We start from the raw sequence: 17,536 nt of genomic DNA, 5'->3' as shown, positions 1-17,536 counted from the left end.
ATTATATTCAAGTTTCAATGTCCATTTATGCCTGCTAGAGAGTTCCTATAGATTTCAAAGGACAGATGTATAGTATATGTAAGAATTGACTTACTAAAAGTAGAGACAGGGTATGTCTATCTTTGAGCCTTCACTGGATATGGCTACAATCTTTATCGTGCACTGCAGGATTCTCAAGAGGACTATGGCAGTCCTTATATCAGTAATATAAGCACCTAGTTAATAAAAAGTAAGAGGTATCAATGAGAAATATAATGCGGCAGAGACCAGATTTCCCATAGCTAAAAGTGAACTAGCTGAAAGGAACCGTGGATTCTCACCTTTTTAAAATATTTCCAGAATCCCACGTTAAAAACGTCTAGCCGATAGGGCACGGCGCAGTGGGACACACAGGTAATTTGTGTCACAAATCTAGGGCAATGGTTTCGTCTATATTGAGAAAAGGCGAAAAAACATGATGGAACTAATTAAAATACAACCGGCTAAAAGTCGTAATTTAGGACACATGCCGTATTCTCAGGGGAAACCGTTTTTCTGATACTTCCACTCACCAGTAAAAGAGACGGCACTGTTTTCAAGAAATTCAGTAAGTCTGGAAAGCCGTGACCACGTTTCATAACGAGCTTTCTATTATAATATACAACGGAGCCGTATTCTTGTCTTCTCTTTATATTTACACGTTGCTCCAAACAGGATAGTGTCGAGCATACGGGTCTATGGAACAAAGATATAAAAGCCAGACAAACCCGGGAGTTAGAAAAAGCGGCGTGTCTGGAACCGTTTCCACTAGGCATTGCCGTTAAATATAAAGTAGCAAACGGTCATTAGGAAATAACCCGTAATAGAACTTACCAGCAGAGGATAAGCTGCGTAGATTCTGCTACCGTCTAGCGTCCGGTGCGGTGATAACTAACCCTCGCTACACCGGACGAAGGTTAAAATAACTTCCGGCATTAATCACGTGTACGCCGGAATAGAATTTTTAAAGGAGTAGTGTCGACCTATTAGTTAAAGTGGCAGTGCGGGATTCAGCTGTATGGAGTAAGTTTAAAACAGCTCAGCATACGTTTTCTAATCAGAAAACCACAAACACCATATACACTTTTTATGTAGTGTGACATAAAGGACACCTAGGTTGGCGAATGAAAAGCTACATAGAGGGAGCAAAAGGCAACATTTTGCCATCAAATGCAGGCAGATTAGAAAGGTTATATTGATAGAAATAAACCAAAGCTAAATAACAGTGTTTAAAAGGGCAGACCTGAAAGAATAATGCTCTTTAGAAAATCGCATTTTCCCAAGGGATTTCAGAATTTAATCCCTTGGAGAAAGTGTTAAAAACAAAAATCCAGTAGACTTCACGTTTCTTGCGAATGGCACAACCACCTTTGCCATCTGGAACTCTAATTTTTTCTAGAATCCGCCACTGGAATTCATCAGGTTTATGTTTATGTTCCAGATAATGTTTAACCAGCGGTGCCAAGACCTTACCAGTTTTAATGGCAGATCTATGTTCCGTCAGTCGGACTTAAACTGATCTCGAGGTTTCGCCGACATAGCCCAACCCACATGGGCATAAAATGAAATATATGACATTAGTGGTCTTGCAGTTCCACAGATCACATGCTTTTGTTGTGAAGCCGTTATGTACATAGTCTTCACCTCTCAGAATGTTAGTGCATGATTTACAAGAGGAACAAGGTACTGTGCCTCGAACAGGTAGGTTATTCAACAAGGACCGTTGCACAGGTCCACCATTATTTGCACTACTGCCAATTCTTGAATGAACAATTAGGTCTTTAATGTTCTTATTTCTTTTATGTGCAAACAGGGGTTTGGCTAAGGTGTTTTTGGATGTCGGATTACAGTTTAGAATGTGCCAATTACTATTGATGATTTGCTTGACACGGTCATTTAAGGTGGAGTGTTTAATGACACAGACAAGTTGGTCTGTTTTCTTCACTTCCCTGTTTTCTAACAGGGCATTACGGTCATAAAACCTCGCTCGTTTATAGGAGCTTCTTACTAATCTATGAGGATAGCCTCTCTCTAAGAATTTTTTCCTCATCTCGGATGCCTGGATATCAAAATCACGAAGATTAGTGCAATTCCTGCGTACATGCAGGAATTGGGAAAACGGAATACTATCGCGTTGACTCTTAGGGTGGAAGCTAGTAAAGTCAAGCAATGTATTTCGAGCAGTAGGCTTTACAAACAAATCAACTATTAGCTTGTTATTTTCATTTTTAATCAAAAGATCTAGAAATTCCACCTGGTCATTATCATATTTGGCACTAAATTTAAGGTTGGCATCTGCCATATTGATCCATTCGAGGAACTCCAATAATGAATCTTTCCCATTGGTCCAGATAAAAAAGATATCATCGAAATATCTGGACCAATGGGAAATAGACTCAAAGAATGGTGCAATTTCGTTATCGATAAATCTGTTCTCGAATGCTGACATATAAATGTTAGCAATTGATGGTGCAACAGATGCACCCATGCTTACTCCTCGAATCTGACGATAGAGCGAGTCTCCAAACTCAAAAATATTCTCAGTGAGTACAATATACAGGCAATCAATGAGAAATTTTTTTGGACAGCTTATATTATGTTTATCGATAAACCAATCTGTTGCCATTATTGCCTCTTTAAGAGGGATGTTACTATACAAGGACTCAATGTCCATGGTGACTAGGAAATCCCTGTCATGCATGAAGTCTAGGTGTTCAACTCTAGAAATCATATGGCCGGTATCTTTAATATAAGACTTAATTTTAGGTATATGGGGTCTTAGAACATGATCTACAAACTTTGAGAGCGGCTCTGTTGGTGTTCCTATTGTAGACACAATAGGTCTATAAGGGGGATCAAAGACCTTCTTATGCACTTTGGGTAACCCATAGATACATGCAGTTTTCCCTTTGTTATGGTTGAGGAAATCATGTTCCTTAGAGCTAATGTCTCCATTAGAGAGAGCCTCACTCGTAAGTAGTCGAATTTTTTTGTTGATCATGTTGGAAGGGTTAAAGGCTATTACCTGATAGGTGGTATTATCGTTCAACATAGACTTCATTTTAAGTCTGTAATCATCAGAGTCGATAACAACAATTCCACCTCCTTTATCACAGGCCTTTATGACAAGGTTATTATTGCCAGATAGTGATTTTAGGGCAAGAGATTCCTCTTTATTAAGATTGTAGATAGGTTTAGGTACATATTTTAAAGTTCTGTCTAGTTTTTGAAGCACCACCAACTCAAATGCAGCAACTTCAGGGCCAACTTGCTCTAAGGAGGGGCTAAAAGTAGAGGGAAGTGATACTGTTTTATTAATATCAGGGTCGTTATTGTTAGGACCGTTTATTTGGAAAAACTTCTTAAGTCGAATTTTCCTGAAAAAAGAAATAATATCTTGATATAATTAAAAAATATTTACATGTGCATGAGGCACAAATGATAATCCCTTTGAGAGTACAGATTCACTACAAGTATCTAGGGTAGTTGTAGATAGATTGAAAATGGGAATTATGTTCCTTGTCCCCAGTATTGGCGACTTCGGGTCTCCCTGATAACATGGGGTTCCTGCTGATGTTGCTGATGTTGTTGGTAATTCTGGAAGTTACCTCTGTTCTGGCCTTGAAATCTCACTCTCGGTCGACCCCTGCGAGGCCCCCTGTTGGATAAAAAAGGTCTCTGGGGTCGAGAACCTGAGTAGGAATTAGGGGCTCCTTCTGATTCGTAATAATGATTAGGGTTCTCTCCTTCAGAGTCCGACGTATCAGAAAAATTATTAACTCTTTGGGGAGCATTTATACTTTCATCTACATAATGGTTTTGTTTGTAGAATTCTTTCCCTAAATATGGGTAAGCTATCTCATCCGAATAGAATCTTTTATCCTTAGAAAGTTTGTCTGTTTTTCGTTTGTTAAGGTAATTATAAAATGATTCTAATTCCCTATTGCATTCTTCTATTTTTTTCATTGCTTCTTCTACCCCCTTAATTTCTTTGAGTTTACTTTCTAATTCGTCGATTTCATTTTTGATGTCTGCTGCCAATTCTTTTGCAGTTTCTACAATTAAGATCATAAGATCACGGGAGCACCTACTCGCAATCATGCTCCACTTTTCAAGGAACGGTCTGTGGTGTACAAACAGGCCTGGTATGTTGCGGACACGTAGCCCCATAGGGATAACCCCTGATTTTAAATAGGCCAACATAAACTCTCCGTGAGCTTCCATACGGATTAGTTTTTTCTTAAGATCTACTAATTTTCTACTCTCATCATTACCCTTATCACTAGAGTTGGTATTACTAAATGAGGAAGAGGTTCCCACTAGAAGGGCGAATTCCGCATCAGTGAAACCAAAAGTTTTTAAATTAGACATAATTAGGAAAACTGGATTGATAAAGAGAAAAATTATGAAAGACCAAACATAACCACAATACAAGAAAGATGAATTTCCAAATATAAGAGAACAACCCTACACAGACAAGCTGTGGGTAAACATATGTGAAAAACAAGGGCCCCCTGAATAAAGATAACGATTCCTAGGACAGGGATATAAACAAATGTGCAAAACTTCCTAGGCAATCATAATGAGGGAACTAATGCAAGGAAGGACGAACAACTAGGTAAATGCACATACATTCATGTATTATTTATTTATCAAACAACATTTCATATACACATAATAAAAAATTACAGTTTATATATCACAATTACATACACAATTAAAAGAAAAATTAAAATGATGATACAATCACCAACATTTAAGGAGAAAACAGTAATTAATATTTTAAAGCAAAAATGTGGCAGATTAATATTTATCGACGCGTGTTTCGGCGTTCAAGACAACGCCTTCTTCAGGAGCCACACAAATTTCTGCAACATAACAGAAAAACATACAATTATAACAAGACCTTATTTATTGTATTCAAAAAATCAATTCGTGCATTTACAGTTTAATAAAAAAGAAATAATATGTCCTCCACATAATAGCTATTAGACCCTAATGATACAGGCATAAAATTATATTCGAAAAGGCACGGATATTAAATAACGTGTGTGAAGTTGGAAAACCATGATAAATCCAACACTTACAACATAACAAGTTTACACAGTTTAAAAAGCATTGTAAACCAACATCTAAAATAGACAATACAAAAAATTCACTATATTCGACAAGGCATTATATTCAGGTTTCTATGTTCATTTATGCCAGCTCGAGAATTCCTATAAATTTTAAAAGGCTGATATACAAGGCATTATATTCAAGTTTCAATGTCCATTTATGCCTGCTAGAGAGTTCCTATAGATTTCAAAGGACAGATGTATAGTATATGTAAGAATTGACTTACTAAAAGTAGAGACAGGGTATGTCTATCTTTGAGCCTTCACTGGATATGGCTACAATCTTTATCGTGCACTGCAGGATTCTCAAGAGGACTATGGCAGTCCTTATATCAGTAATATAAGCACCTAGTTAATAAAAAGTAAGAGGTATTAAACTGTAAATGCACGAATTGATTTTTTGAATACAATAAATAAGGTCTTGTTATAATTGTATGTTTTTCTGTTATGTTGCAGAAATTTGTGTGGCTCCTGAAGAAGGCGTTGCCTTGAACGCCGAAACGCGCGTCGATAAATATTAATCTGCCACATTTTTGCTTTAAAATATTAATTACTGTTTTCTCCTTAAATGTTGGTGATTGTATCATCATTTTAAATTTTCTTTTAATTGTGTATGTAATTGTGATATATAAACTGTAATTTTTTATTATGTGTATATGAAATTTTGTTTGATAAATAAATAATACATGAATGTATGTGCATTTACCTAGTTGTTCGTCCTTCCTTGCATTAGTTCCCTCATTATGATTGCCTAGGAAGTTTTGCACATTTGTTAGACTATGAGGTAACAGCATACATATATCGGGTAGATTTTATTTTGATTAATCATTTAATAGTTTTTATGTTTGGTGCTTTAAGATTGTGATTTTTTTTATTACAGTGGTTTTTAGTAACCGAACAATAAATGTTTTAATTCGAAAAAATTGAATGTTCATTCATGCCTTTTATTTTTTCATACTCCCAGCTGGCAAACCAGCTTCATGTCATGTGTGACACCTTACACCACATCAGTTTTTTTCCCAAACACAATAAATACTGGTATGTTTGAGCCCATACTTACAATGTGAAGCACAAAACTATAAGTCCGACTAGTCTATTGGCTAAAATACCAAGCTGTTATGTTCAATTATTCCATTTGAACGCAAACTCATAAACATAATTCATGATTGCCAACATGCTATAGACAGACTTTTCAACTTAAAAGTTGCACTGTGTGCTTTGCATTTATCCGTGATGTTTATCTGCATTCTTCAGACAGGGACAGGTTACGTGCTCCTCCTTGTGAGATTCTAGCACCCCAAAACACCTTCTCATGAACATCAATCCAAGAATTTGAAGACCACTGCTATAGGTAGTTTTTCCTTCAAATATTACGTTCTCTCACTGTGTCTTTTGACCTCATACAGGGCATGAGGTCATTGCATTGTGATACAGAGATTAGTGTTACATATCCCACCTATATGTATATCTATGAGGATTGGTTACTCTGATGCCACCATCTGACTTTTGCATTTTTTCATCTTTACGTGGAAGAATTCTGTACATGGCTGTGTTTTTTGTATTCGGGGCCTGAGGCGGACATATAGTCTGTTCTTGATCATTTCTCGTTTTATAATGCAATACTTTCATAGAAATTGTCAACAGCCTCATCATTACCACTTGCAGCAATTGTTAATATCTCTCCTCGTCTCGATACCACCCGTCTGCTACAAGCAATGCCAATGCTTGGTGATATGTTTTATACAGCGCTTTACTGTTTCATTTTGTTTATTTATTTATTTATTTTAGAGGTTTTCTATAGCGCTGGCTGTACCCAGGGGTATCAGAGCGCTTTACATTTTTGAGACAGGAGGGTCAATAAGACAGAGAATATACAAAGCATCGATGTATATATATAACATATAAGTCTCAGCCTAACAGATTACAAAACGATAAATATGGGAAGTAAGCATATTTTGTTTTGTTCTTTCATTACAAGTTATGAGAAATACCGATTGGGTATGATTTTTTGGTACGCTTATTTTAGCATGAAGTGTGTCTGAATATTGTTAGGCACACGAATTACACATAATTAATGTGTGAGTGGAGTAGTGATCGCAAATGGTCCTGAAGAGAAAGCCAAGGGGATGGCTTTTGAAACATGTTGACTGAGTAGGAGGCAAGGCAAAACTAAAAGGGATGATGGCCGGAGTGTTGAACATTGGAAGCACTCACCCCCGTCAACTGATCTGGGTTTAATCCATCACCATTCTTTAGCTCACTCCTCCACCCCAGTTCTGACATGGCCATATGCAAATCAGTCTGACCCTGTGCCTCATGGGAACAGTCCAGCCTGAACTGCCAAGCCATGTCTTCCCTGGACCGGAAACAAGCATCCTGGGACCGGTTTCGGGTTCATAACCCTCAGCAGCCAGGCTAGTTTGAATCCAGTGGCAAAGTGAGCAAGGGACCCACGTCTGGGCATACCCTGCCAACTTAGGGCGAATTTAGCAAAACCAAAGGGGATTATGGACGGAGTGTTGAACATTGCAAGCACTCACCCCCAGTCAACTGATCTGGGCTTAATCCAACATCATTCTTTAGCTGATTAGGGTTATGAACCCGAAACCGGTCCCAGGATTCTTGTTTCCGGTCCAGGAAGAAATGGCTTGGCAGTTCGGGCTGGACTGTTGCCATGAGGCACAGGGTCAGACTGAAAATTGTTTCCGCTAGCCAGGTAACTTTTAATTCTGCACCACTGTCTTTCCTGACCCTACAACGCCTACCTCTGCACAACACATCATTTTTCACTTAATTAAGTGCTCCCGCGTCTCCGTCTCCGTAGGTCGCAGCACGCCCCGCCCCGTAGGGAGACGGGAAGACCACTATGATGAAGCATGACACCTAATTAATTTTTAGTGTGTGAGAGGTATTTAAAAAATACAGTATTTCCCATGACAACTCTTGGGCTCAACACCATTTTCCAACCACCATCATTATAATTTTCCAAACAAGGAAGGATATATTATAAGAGGTAGAATTCGAGTTTCCAGAAGTATGCCTGAAAACCCAGACTGATATAGGTAGAGGCATACATCTCTTCCCATACTTTTTCAGCGCTGCCATAGTCTTTGTACAAATATTATTTTGAAATACCTCTTGTTTTGCAACTGACTAATACAGCAGATGATCGTTTTCCTTATATGTGTGTGTAGTCAAATGTCTGTTATCCTATGACTCTATGTCATAAAGGACACAATGCTCCATTCCCAAGCTTTTTTACTTTCCCAGACTACATTAGGCTGTTAATTGAAACTACAGGACTGTAGTACAGAATCCTTATCAAACTCGATGTCATATGCTAACCTAAAAAGGTTGCTCTCTTTCACTGGAAGTCGTACTGTGACTTGGGGAATTTAGCAATTCTGAAGATTGCCAGGACTTAGCTAAATCATATTTTACAAACAGCCTTAATGGTTCTTTGCAAAAAGGTGTAAAACTTTAGGCATACTATTAACTATATAACACCCAACATTAAAGTGTGGATTTGATTGGTATGGTCTCGATTTGCAATGCTACTTGTGAAGCTATGGTAATGCTGGCCAGCAAATGGCAGCAGTTCTTACAGAAAAACCTTGTTCTGTGTTGTTGAAACAATTTTGCTTTATTCTGCATTTTGAAGGGATATATTCACACTTAGAATTGCCAGTTTGGTCAAATTACCTGTATATGAACATCTGATGACAGGAGAAGATATGGGATATCCAGAGCCGAGACTCCCAAAAAGGTGATGCATATCTATCACCCTACAGCTTTGCAGAGCTCTCAAAATGACCCAGAAGCATGAGAAATTAGATGATCCAGTACAGTTTGTATTCATTGGGTTCTAAAAGAGTGCAAAGAAACACCTGGACTGGAAGAACTTGGCATGCACGGAACTGGGAAACATTAGAGCTCTGCGTTTATGTGCTTTCACAAATCATTTGCAATATTGTAAGCATCCCACACTATACGTCCCACATGAGCAGTACAAGATTTCCTTTGCACATACATTCATTTCATTTTTCGTCTTTATTTCGACAAAGAAATGTCATAAATGAGGACACAATAAAATTTCAGCGTACATCGTTACTATTTTTTTTAAATACAAAAGTACAGCTTGCCATAAAACTCATTCATCATAAAAACATTGTCTAGAATTAAAAAGACAATCAGCCCAAGGAACCTCTGCTCACAAATACCCCCAAAACACCCCAGCGTTGTACAGGAATACATTTGATCTCATTTTACCACATACTTTCATCTGATGTTCCACATAGCGGCTAGGAATTTCGTTACAGCAAAAACAATTATTGGGGATAATTCTGTTTTTAATATTCGATAGGAGTGAAAACACTGCCTAATCCCCAGGTTTTTGTAAATTGGGATGATCCACTTCTTCCTAGGAATCTGGTAGGAAGGACAGAAGAAAACTATGTGCAAATCATTCTCTAGGTCCGTGGTGCACGCTGGACAGTTTTTGGGAGCATTAGGGCGCCAACGGCTGGTGAGGGCTCCTATTGGTAGGGAATCATATCTCCATTGGAGGTACAACTTCCTGTGACCATTAGGGCTAATAACATCAAAGGAAGTCTCCAGTTTATAGTAATCTTTTAGTGCCAAGAATGTACTCATCATTGACCCCATTTGGGCATTCGTTAAACAGGCAGACAAATTATAATCCTAATACAGACTAACTAGCTCTTTACGGGATATACCACTGCAAGCTTGTTCCGGGTTGGTCCATAGTAAAGGGCAACCTATCCTCTCAAATTCCTGCCTGATATATTTCAGCCAGGGGAAATTCCAAACATTTGGGAGTTTTAACAGTTCTGCAAGCTCGTGCCTATAACTGGCAAGTTCAGGGGTTACCCAGAGTCGCCTCCAGAAAGTTAGAGGCTTAAGTCCTAGTTCCTCCTTAAGTGATCTCAAACCCAAGTCCAGCCTAAGTGGGAGTAGGGGCGTGCTAGCGGGCAAAGATACCAACTGCCTAAGAAACCTATTTTCCGTGACGATGATTGCTGGGGGACAACTGTGACCCCACATACATAACAGGTTCAGTATACTCATAGTAAGTTGAAGCTTTATACACACAGAGCAGGTTTAGCACAAACAGCAAATGTGCAAGGTTCACACACAAGCACAGACATACACCCAAACCCATATCAATATCAACAGTTTACTCTCAACTCTCATGTCGGTCTCTGTCTCAACCGGGTATACCCCTGGGTTAATGTGTGCTCACAAGATCTTTTATACAGGGGGCAAGAGGGTATCCAATTTTTGTTTTGCATAGATTTTAGCCTCAGCATTGATTAGTGAAATAGAATGCTATGATCCTCTTTTTTTTGCTGGTTTGCCTTTCTTAAGAAAAACTGCAGTATATGTGGCATTCTATGATTTTGTGTTGTCCCCTCGGAGCAATTTTTAGCGTGACCATCAAAATAAATTGCCCCTTGGGTGCTCTAAATAAATAATCTGCATTGATGCATCACAAAAATCAATAAATCTAAAAAATTAAAGAAAATTAGGGAAATAGAAAAAAGAATAGGGAACAATGAGGGCTCGTACTCACTCAGTAACAATTTGTCAATTTCTTAATAAATATGTAAATTCAAGCGAAAATATATACCTGTATCAAAACACCCCAATTCAACCCTGAAATACAAAAAATCATTTTTTTTAAGACAAAAGAATACATGAGAACTTTCAAAATGTTAAAGAAGGATAGAAACAACATTGAGTAGGTAAGGAAAAGCAGGCATCCTCTTACAATTCCTTTTTTGGGGGCTGGCCTAATCGTTATATATCACCCTTAATCAACCTCTACAATGGTACAGTTTGTCGATGTTTCGGTCCCCTTCAATATTTTATAGAGGCCATTATCAGGACTAGGTGAGAGTTGCAAATGTATTCAAAACAAGGATACTGTAATTACACTAGAGAAGCTGCACATATTAGGCAAACAGCCTCCCTCGTTATTCACAATCAAAAGAAAACTGGTCATCCATCAATGGATATTGAGTGTTATTGCAAGCGAAATCCAGTGCCATTTCCAGCATTTACAAACAGTCTGCATAGCCCTTAGTGAAAATATAAAATGGGTTGGCTGATCCCGAAGCAATCCCCAAATATATTCGCTACCAATTTCGAAAAGATAGCATCCAGTGCAACCTCTGATCCATCCCGTACGGTGCCCAGCCCCTTGTTGACAATTTAAAAAGGATACACTCTATTTTTGGAATCCAATATCTAGAATGGCCTATAATGAAATTATTGCAAGAAGTTCAGCAAATATGTCATAGAATTTGAGAGGTATGGTGTCCTTTCCCGCAGCTTTCCCAGAGGATTGAGAAAGTTTAGACAACACATACCTCTGCTAATGTACCATCATCCGCAAATTTTAACATCTGAGTCTAAGATAAACACAATATATGAGGCTGCAATATAGTAGAATCAAAGTCAAAAAGGCCATGATGCAATTGCGTTTGTTGTTAAAAAATAACTTTTGGCGCATATTGTTGGTTGCTTTCACTGTCCTTGGTACACTCAATGATGTTTGGATGTGATTTCATATGCAACTATTTTTCCAACGACTCCCTATATTTGCACGGAATGTTTTTTTAGATTCTGTATGCTACTGCGGCCTTCTCCCTATGCATATTTCCAACTAAGCTATGGCATTTAATCAATGCTAAATCAACAACCTTTTCATATGGATCTTGCATGTATATTTTATTGTTTGTGCATCTTCGACTTCTAGATATTGTAATTTACCCTCACATTGCCACAATCTTGCATACCTTTCCTGATTCTGTTAGGAAACAAGCTGCATAGTAAAACCCCGGATACACGCTTTTAAAACTTCCCTAACTTATTCAAAATCACAGAGCTAGGTTTAACAACAATAAATTCCTTCAATAAAGTAGCCATCTGATTTCTATATGTAGAGTTCAGGAGTAGAGAACGTAGAAAAGTCAATCGCCGTCCATGTTTATTTCCTTCTGGAGTTTAAATAGTAGTTGAGATTGGATTATGATCCAATGTTATCCTAGGGCATAACTTGATATCAGTCCAAGTGATTACACTTAGTGAGACTAAAATCATGTCTAACTTGAATACTGTCTGTGTGGAGTTTAATAGTAAGTAAAATATGGATTCTCTTTCTTAGTAATATGCCTTACATCTGAAGTATGAAACGTCTGTTCTCAGTCATACAGGGATGGCTCTGTAATTTTTAGTGTCTATCATGTAGTTCATGATACAGTTAAAATCAGGTCATAACAATAAGTTTCCCAGACCAGCTTGCCAACCCTAAGTTAAGCATATTAAAGATCCCAGGATCATCACCATTTGGGCCATACACAATGCATAGGGTATATAGTGTGTTGTTGGCCTTGACCTGAGCAATAGCCCTTCTTTGACGATAATGTTCATTTATTTATATTATTTATTTTTGGTATTTGTAGAGCGCACTGCAACCCTGCTGGCATTCTGGCGCTGAGACATAGTAGAGAAGCGGGAAAGAAACTGCTAAATGTAAGAGAGGCAGACAACAGAAGAAATCATATCCCTGAAAGAATTCAAGATTTTCAAACTTTAGGGAAGAGCCAGGTCTTAACTCTCTTACGGAACAATGTCAGGCTCTGTATACTCCTGATTTTCAGGGGAAGACGGTTCCAAAGGCGGGCTTCTGCCACACTAAAAGCTCTACCCCCAAAGTTACGTTCATCAGTCTTGATCACGTTTATGTTAGCAAATATAAACCTTAGAATGGCTACACTGCAATTAAGATTTGTTGTGCTATGCATACAATTAAATTATATCCAATCTGGCTCAAGACTGGGCGATCTTTAGAAGTGATATGTGTTTCAATTACGCACAGTATCTAAGTTATGCACATCAGCACCTCTTCCTCAACTAGCCACCATTTCAAGGGATGATTTAAACCATGAAACATTTCAGGTCAGGTTTTTTAGCTTATGTACTGGAACATTGCTAGAATTTTCCCACATTTCTTTTCAGATCTCTTCTATCCTCTTGCCATGATTATGTGTGTTAGAAATTAGGTTTCTTTCTGGTTGGCAGTGGTATGCACTCTGTCCCAGCAGGAACCACAATCCTAGTCAGGGTAAGTCAGATACGCCCTATAAATTAACCTGTGCTCATCCTCTGGTAGCTTGGCATTGAGCAGGTAGGCTTAACTTAAGAAGCAACGTGTAAAGTATTTGTGCAACACTTCAAACAGTAACAAAGAGAAAACACCACAAAAAGACTCCACAGCAGTGTAGAAAAATAAAACAAGACCAAAATGACAAAAATCTAATAAGTAGAATTTGAAATATGAATTTTTAAAGATTGAATGTGAAAATTTAATTTAAAAGTAAATAGCCCTTAAAGATTTAATTGGTCAAGCTGGACCTGGACCAAGTCCAGAGTTCAGCCCAACTGTGATAGAGCACAGGCCGGATACAGGACCCAGGCATGGCCTGCTAAGCAAAGTACCATAATCCTGGTCTCAACACGAGATGCGTTGTTTTTCCCCACGCAAAGATTGGGATGCGTGTCTCAACATGAGATGCGTTTATTTTCCTCATGCAAGGATGGTGATGCGCTGGTACCAAAGACAAAGAGCCGGTTCAGAGATGTGTTGGTTCCAAAGTTTATGAGCCGAATTTCTCCACGCAAAGAGATTCGTCGGTCGTCCTCCAGTGTTGGCGGCGATGCAGTGGTTTCCTTGAAGCGATCCCAATGGTGATGCGCTGGCTCTGTTCACACAACAGCGGCAATACAGCTATTCTGTTTGTCACTGGCAGGAGATGTGTAATTTCCACTAGAGCAGGCACCTTGGTTCGCTTCCAATGAAGCAGGCACAGAAGCAGATTTAAAGACTTTGATGTCCCTGACAGTCTTTGAAGAACAGGAGGCTTGTCAGATAGCCCTTTGAGTCACTCATGATCCAGTCAGAGGGAGCAGCAGGCAGCTGAGAGCACAGCTTAGCAGCAGTCTTCCAGAGCAGCAGTCAGAAGTGTAGCAGTTCTCAGCTCAGTAGTCCTTCTTCTTGGCAAGTTCTCTTCGGGTCCAGAAGTGTAATGAGTTGGTAGGATTATTTGTCTAGTACCTATACCCAGTTGTGCCTTTGAAGTGGGAGTGTCTTCGAAGTGCACAGAGTTCCTTTTTCCCTGCCCAGGCTCCAGACTCAATACAGGGAGGTATATAGCCCTTTGTGTGTGAGCAGGGCCCATTCTATTCAGGTCTAAGTGTGAGGCCATGCCCAGCTCCTCCCTCCCTTCTTCCTAGGAAGATGCATGAAGTCACATTTAGCCTTCCTTTTGTGGAACTGTTGTGAGGGAATACACAAAGTCAATTGTCATCCTGCCCAATTAGTGATCAGAGACAGGAAAAGACACCAAATGACTTTGAGCGGGAAAATCTCCATCTTCTAATAGTGACATTTTCAGAATGGTAACTTCACATCCAACTTTGCCATTAAAGAGGATTTGTCATTAACATTCCAGAGGGACTAAATGTGCCAACTCTCCCGTCTCTTAATTAGTAATTACAGTTTATTACATGTAATAAGGAATCCCCAATGTTAACTTATGAGCGGGGTAGGCCTCTCAGTAATGAAAAACTAGTTTGGGGAGCTATCACTACTAAGGCAAGCAAAACTTAAAAGTAAATGTCTTACCTTTTGATTGCACAGCACCCTGTTCTATGGGCTACCTAGGGCCTACCTTTGGAGTTATATATGTAATAAACACTGGAGTTTGAGGTTTGGTAAGGGGGTTTAGATTGGCACTCAAAACAAGTATCCCACCTTGGTATTTAACCCCTTGCACGCTCCCGTCGGCCACTACCTCACTAGTGCTGCCGTCGGCCAATGGCCGACGGAGCGCCGCCCACCCAATAGAACACCCGCACCGCGGCGGAAAAACCGCCTTGGTTAAGGCGTTAATGTATTGGGCACTATTCTCTTTTGGTGATATACCATACGCTCATATTAAAAGAAAGAAAAGTAACAGGTCATGAGGATTTAATGGTCCAATGACCCTAATGTGGCAGCGACATTAGGGTCATAGGACCATTAAATCCTCACAACCCCGTTTCTTTTCTTTCTTTTAAAATCCCCTGAACCTCAGCAAATAAAGGGTTACCTAGTGTTTTCAGAGGATTTTTAATCTTTAGAAGCCCCTGGCCTATTCTCCTAACTGATCCCTGAAATACGATCGAGCCCACCCTGACCTTTAGGAGTCAGGATGAACCCGATGATAAAGCATGACACTACTAGAGTGTGTGAGGGTTATTTTAAAAAAATGCAATGGCTTCTTTCCCAGCCTATGAGCGGATGGTATATCACCAAAAGAGAATAGTGCTGAATATATTAAATACCAAGGGGGGATACTTTTTTGAGTGCCAGTATTAGATTGGGGGGATTTATCACTCCGGTATTTCTTCCAGTACTGTGGAAGAACCTCTTCACCCTTCCGCCTCGGATTAGGGGATCTTCCGTCGTCCATCAGCCAAGATTTCATAAAGGGGTTTTAGATGCCAAGTCTAAATGCCAGTGAAAACTGCACACACAGGCTCTTTAGTGGGTGGCCTGAGACATGCTCCAAGTGCTACTTGTGTTTTTGGCACAATCAGTGCTTCAGGCCCACAAGTTACATTTAATTTGCAGGCCCTGGGCACATCTAGTGCACTGTACAAGGGACTTGCAAATAAATTAAATGTGTCAATTGTGGATACATCAATGAAACCATGTTTTAGGGGAGAAGCACATGCACTTTAGCAAGTCAAGTCAATTAGTGCTTTATTCGAGTAATTACTCATAAAAGCAAGACATACACAAGATCTTAAAATACAATTAAATTTACAGTCAATCACAAAGACAGTGCACTATTAAATCCATAAAATACACTCAATAAAAAAGCTTCTCACAGTATTTGTTAAGTAATTAAAAATTTGTTTTTAAAAAGGATTAATACATTAATAAGAAATAGCAAGGTTATAAAAACATTAATGGTCTAAAAAACAGTAATAAAAAATTCATGGAGACAGATTTTACAGACAGAGAATAGTTAATTAACTAGCAGTCTCTGTCTGATCGCCCATGCCCATCCAATATATTTTGCTGTGGCTATTAATATCCATTCAAGTGGGCTTGAACATATGATACGCAGGGCAACAGAACTACAGGTGGTCCCAAGGTTCCTACACATAGGTGCTAGCCAGACACGTCTTGGAATACAGTAAGTTTTACAAGAGAACAAAAAATGACCAAGTGTTTCCTTCCCCATTCCACAGGCTGGGCAGGTGTCGCACCCCCCTGTACCCCATTTAGCTGTTAAAGATCTTATGGGGAGGGCTCCAGCTCTCAGTTGGAATAGGAGCTTTCTGTCGCCCGGCTTTGAAATAATATCCCAGTACGACTCCAAAGCGGGATACAGTTTAACCTCAAGAAAACCCGTAGTCATAGACCCATTGCTAGATCTACTCAAATTCCTACTAGCAACGTTTTCCCAAAATATGTTTTTTAGGACAGACTTGGTAGGAAATATTGCACCTACTGGATCCAGCCATATTGAACTTAACCCAAGCTCAAACAATATTGCTTTCAGTGACTTGAGCCAGCTAATTTTATGAAAACAGTCCGCCTTAATGACATCAATAAAACCTTCAGCATAATGAGAAAGCTCTGGAGTAGTCCAGAGCCTTCGCCAATACAAGATTGGTCGTAGTCTGGCTATATCCTTGATTTGTTTCCTACCAAGATCATATCCTAGAGGCAACAATGGAGTACTTTTCGGGGTACCAGTGAGTACCCGTAAGAATGTATTCTCTGAGGCTTGTAAAGAATTCAAATTTTCAAAGCCCCACATCTCCGCACCATAGAGTGCGGACCCAATTGCCTTTGCTTCATAAACCAGCAATGCTGGCTTGACAGGTTTGGTCAGAGACTTTCTATGTTCCGAATTAATGGCACCGGCTAATTGCTTGTGTCGCAGAGTAGCAATGTTTAAGTGCTGACACCACCTGTTATTATCTGCAATATGGATACCCAAGTACGTAAATGAATTTACCAACTCAAGAGGCCGACCTCTCATGACAATTTTAGACTTGAAACTGCGGTGCGGCTTAAAAATCATGAGTTTAGTTTTAGTTACGTTCACCTCCAAACCATGTTCCCCACAAAATTTTTCAAAAATGGACAGAGCACGCTGCAAGCCACTAGGGGTTTTAGATAGAATAAGCGTGTCCTCCGCAAACATTAAAATAGGGATTTTTAGACCTGAAAGAGATGGAGCATCTACTGGCGCTGTTACCATACGGGGGACAACACCGTTTATGTACAAAGTGAACAAGGTTGGGGCCATTGAGCG

This window comes from Lissotriton helveticus, chromosome 4_1, assembly GCF_964261635.1.
Source record: "Lissotriton helveticus chromosome 4_1, aLisHel1.1, whole genome shotgun sequence".
NCBI classification, from domain to species: domain Eukaryota; kingdom Metazoa; phylum Chordata; class Amphibia; order Caudata; family Salamandridae; genus Lissotriton; species Lissotriton helveticus.
This window is presented reverse-complemented; position numbering follows the sequence as displayed.